Raw genomic sequence first — 5,310 nt, forward strand, 5'->3', positions numbered from 1 at the left:
TTTGTGCCAACACTCCCTTTCTGGTTCCATCTGCTTCTGAGGAGACAAGAAGAATTCAACCACGGCTTCATGTCTAATGGCCGTGCCACTGGTGCATGCTGTTTTTTAAAAAACTGTTGTATGCTCAACTGTCATGACAAGGAACCCAGATTAGCTGCTGCCATCGCTTTCAGGTAGAACATATCACAGGATTGTCCCTGGAGATGGCAGGCAGAATTCCCAGAAAGCTCCAGCTCAAAGCAAGGGGCCAGTCAAATGGCCCATGCGCTTTCTTTCAAAGGAACTGACCTGAGACACAAGCCTGAAAATGTGTAAGCTATGTTTTTAGGAACCTATCCCCAACTCTTCTTTCTGACATATTAACCTCATGCTGATGGTGCTGGTAAAATGAGGAGAATCAGAACAAATGAGCTGGAGAAGAAGGATGGCTTAGTAGCTGGTCCTGGGCTTTGGCTACTACAACAGCATTCCCAGTGGTTCCTCTTCTCTCTTCCCTTTGGCTCTCTCCAGTAGATTATCAGTGAATTTTCTTTAGTTGCCTTAAGCTTGCCTAAGCAGATGTGTGACCTTGGCTGCTCTGTCATATTGTCATACGTCCATGTGCTTCCACCTGGGCTGTGCCCTGAGGCCACCTTCACCAGTTGCCATTCTGGTCATGCTGGTTCTCAGAAACTGCTGTCTGTACATACCTCCAACCAGCATTGTTGCTGTAGGTATGCACATACCCCAAACAGACATCCTTTTGTGGTTTGCATTAGAAAGAGAAAGCCTGTGCTTTGCTTTACCCAGGAGGCATTAATTCTGTTACAATTAATTCTGTAATAAGAAAGGATCCCTATGTGATTTGCACCATGGTCAAAGGGCTTCAGCTCACAAGTCTGGCTGCTGGTGTTTTCACCGAAGCAGCGAGTGGCACAGGTTGTTCTTGCTGTAAATCGCACAAATCTATTGGAAGTTACGTGAGGAGCTCTCTGATTGTATACTTCTATCTAGAAACCTGACGCCTCAATCTGATATTGGGATTTGCTAAGTAACCATTTAAAAATATTCTCTCCCCACATGTGCTGATCTGAGTGACTGTGGAGATGTCGTTCCTGACTCTGCATCTTTCTCTCAGCATCTTTGGAGTGTTGGTAGAGAGCTGCACAGCCAGCACCTCCTATACAAAGGCCTAGATCCAGGATAGACACCTGCAGAGGAAAGATGTGCTGCAGGTTGATGATTAATTCTTTTGTAACTTGCATGAATTGTTACTTGTAGCCGAACCAGAGATTTTTGTCCCTTGTATAGACTTCTGCAGGCTCACTTGAGCATGCGTATAGGCAAGATGCTAGCAGACCAACTTACAAGCTTCTCTTTAGACCTCTGCTGTTCGAGTTTCATGATGTCCTGGTGCAGCGTGTGACATCCCCTTCATGGGTCCTTGTCCTGACTTCCAGCGTACCCAGGGGTCTCCTATGCAGAGACAAGCCTGCCAGAGAATACTGTGGGTTTGCTTGTCTTTATTATGCCAACAGATGTGCACTGTGACTTCATGTATGCAAACTTTCCACTTTCACCTCCCAGTCTGCGCTGAGTTTTACCATCGTGCTCACCTGGAGTCCAAGTTGGTCTCTGACTCTACCAGATTGCAATACAAATTTTCTCCTCCTTTCCAGCAACCAAGGAGCTGCAGCCTCTCAGCACACCTCTTCTTGCCCGTATTCCAGAACAGGAACACTTTAACCTGTCACTGCACTTCTGAATCTGCTCACTGAAACCCTTCTTGGAAGGGTATTTGGTGACCTTGTCCAAAGCAATATAAAGACTTTGGATCTTATTGCTGAAGAGGGAAGACAACGAACTTTTTCATTCTGGTGCTAGAACACTCTCCAGTGGTGCTTTCACGGTTGTGAAGCCTCGCTTGAATAGTACACACGAGTATACGTGTGTATGTGTACGTGTGTGCACGTGTGCATGCATATGTATAAAAACATTTGGAGGGTTTCTTCATTTCAAAAGATCTGAGCCCATGTTTGTCTTTATATTGTTGGCCTTAATCTAGCTCTTAGATACTGTGTCTAACTTGTTGCTGTTTTCTATATGAAGCTGGTTTGGAGGAAGCAAAAGATTATCTGGTCCCCCTGTAAAAATCTTTGTGACTGATGATGTTGATCTTCATGCACTGTTGTTCAGGGGTGAGATTTTATTTTTCTAATACTTTTCCTACTGTAAAGACTGTTGGAGTGTATGGAATGGAAAAGATCTTTACAAAATGGTCTGATAAAGATTTGAGCTTTACTTAATTATAGCAACAATTAATGATCAGGTGGGATATAAATAAGCTCCATTTCCAGACCTTTTCCATTACCTACCTTCCCTTGAAAACGCCCAGGTACTTTCCCTTTGGATATGGGCATGTTCTCAGACCTTGTAGAGACTTTTGGTGATTTTGCTGTTCTGAATTGGGAAGAATTTGGATTCTGGAGTCTGGTTGCAGTTCCGCAGTCTGGGTGGTTTGGCAGATGCGACAAATATTGTGCACATATCTATTTGATGGGATAGAGAGAACTGGTAGAACGAGTTGCTGATTTCTGAAGCTCGTCGTATCTTTTTACATAAAATCTTAGAGATGAAATTGGTCACTGTGGCAGTGTGGGAAAAAAACACCTCATTGCTGGCCTGTGTAGACCAGATTCACTGAATTTTAGGCTGTCTCAAGCAATAAATTTGGCCTATGAATGTCTTATTCCCACTCCCTCTTCTTGGGTGATGGGAACATCTGTAAAACACTGCTGAACTGACTGGGTTCCTTAAAACAGGGCAGCTGGAATGAAGGGCTTGTGTTGCCTGTGGATGCTGCTATATTTTTTTTCTTCCAAGCACCATTCCTGGAAATAATCATGGTCTTAACCTCTCTCACAGTTATTTGTTAGAAGGCTGGAAAGGGCCAATTTGGCCAATACTTTTTTTTAAAAAAAGGTATACATTGCATCCAGAAATTATCATCACTGTGTCCTGTGGTGGGAGTAAGGGACAGAGTACTTTTGGATGGAGTGGGTATCTAGAGAGGGTGAGGAGGAAAATTTTGAGTCCTAAACCTTATTTCCTGTGAAAGAAAGACTGTATGTCATGTATATATTCTTGTTTGGGGAGCTCTAACACTGTACTATTTAGTTAAATGCGCTCCAAGGAAGGAGAAGCTATTCCTCAGAGGTTTTTAGTTCATGCTTTGTGTTTAAAGAGGATTATTTTTCTTTAAAAAAAATAAAAACAGATAAGTTTTCTCCTTAGTGTGATTCTGTTTCTGGGGAGCTGAATATTTTTGGGGGAAAGGGAGACAATATCTGTGCTTGTGTGTGTGTCTGGTGAAATTAACTTGGATCATTTCACTCTTTCAAAGCTAGCAAGAACTAAGAGAAAGCACAAAGCTTTGTGAGCTTCCCCAAAGCAAGGAGAAGCTCGTGACCATGATTTGGAGATGGAAGTGGAAGGAGAAGTACATTGTTATGCTTTGAAGCCTTTTCATCAATTGAAAGGGAAGTCATCTCCTGCCATTAACTGATGGTCTGAACTTCTACCCGGATGCAGCTGCACCCCTGTAGGGACCTCACTGTCTTGAACTCCGGTAGGATAGGGACTGTCATTTACGTACCTGTTTCCTTAGCACCCTGACCTCAGCTGATGGGTGTAGGGTCGCATGGTAACACCAGCACTATTTCATTTTGTCTGGATTTTCAGTACTTTGGTAGGCAGGGAGGAGGGATGTAAGGGAGGTACCGAATACAGGTGCTTTGGTCCTGATCCGGTCATCTTCTAAACCTGCATAACAGCAGGAAAGCCAAGAGGATTATTTATATGGGTAAGGACTGGATACATGTAAGGGATATTCGGTGAAGTCCCAGAATTTGTCCCAAGATACGCACAGTCACAGAGTGTCAGGACGTCCAGTTATATGCACACCTTATGATTTGTGTTCCTTTGGCACGTAAGGGATTTTTTTCCTCTGTGAGATGGGGGCTAAGAGTCTTTCCAAGATTTTGCTTTTATGTTATTTTATGATCTTTAATTTGTTTTATTTTGTAATGTAAATTAAGAGAAAGGTGGCATAAGCTTTTAGACACAGGCTTTCTAAGCACAGGCTTCAAAGGGTGTAGTTTCCCTGCATTTATACTTTTATGACTCTTGTTTTACTTTGTTAAAATGTGCTGCTAATTTGTTTTAAGACCTGGCAAGGTAGTCTGTCTTGTCTTTAAATACCTGGAGAAGTTCTGTGTATTGCTATGCGGGAGGGGATGCGCTTCTCAGACACTCTTCCTTTCTCCCCATCTTGTTTCAGTGTTAGAGAGCTGTTTGGTCCTGCAGTCTGTTTTTATTTTCAGCAGTGGTGTTCTGTTTACTTTCTTTTCCATTACACAGGGCTAGTAGAGAAAGAACTAAACTGGGGTCATACAGGCGAGTCTTCCTGTGCTCCGTCAAAGACCTTCCTTCTCCTGCTGTTGGCAGATTCGTCGTAACCAGTAGGATGTTTCATTCTTAATTTAAATATTTCGATCTAGCCCAGTGAAAGTTTTCTGTTCAAAGACCTGTACAGTATTTTTAAAATACGAGAGATGACGGTGTGGTTTGACCCACTGCTATTGAGCTACTGTTGGTAGTTTGTATAAACTGAGAACAGCAGCCTGGGAGTCATCAATGTGTCCCTTCTGTCTGTTAGCTCTGTACAACTTCTGGAAAAGAGGAACTGATTCCTTCCACACTAGTGGGTCAAGTTGTGGATTGGTTTTTTTTAATTAAGGGTTACGAATGGTTTTTGGTTTTTTGGTTTTGGTTTGGTTTTGGTTTGGTTTTTTTTAATTAATTAGGGGTGATCAAAGAAACAATTGTCAAAGGAGGACATGTGTGTTAATGGCATCATCCCACTACTAATCCTTTACGTATGGATGTATTTTGAAGCATTTGGTGAACGGTAGTGCTTGCACGAATGCGACAAAATCAAGATTGCCGCAGCACAGAGCTCTGCTCCTCCACCGTTCCCCCTCGCTACCTGCCAGGATCTGCGAAGCCAACACTTCCCCAAAACTGCCCCTGGCGGCCATGATGCTGGGGTACCCGCCGGGACAGGGGCGATGGGGCGTGGGGTGCCGAAGTGCCAGATGCACTTGCATCTGTAAGGAATGGGTGCGCGGCTGAGCACCTCACCTCACTGAAACGGTAAGAATCCAATACATTCCACTGGTTTTTACTGCGGGTACTTCCCCTGAAAGGGCTGAACTTTGCCGGGGATGCCCCCACCTCGGCCGTTCTGCCCTCAGCCCCGTGAAGCAGCCG

The sequence above is a fragment of the Cariama cristata genome, unplaced genomic scaffold (genome assembly GCF_000690535.1).
Source record: "Cariama cristata isolate BGI_N322 unplaced genomic scaffold, ASM69053v1 scaffold6616, whole genome shotgun sequence".
Lineage (NCBI taxonomy): Eukaryota > Metazoa > Chordata > Aves > Cariamiformes > Cariamidae > Cariama > Cariama cristata.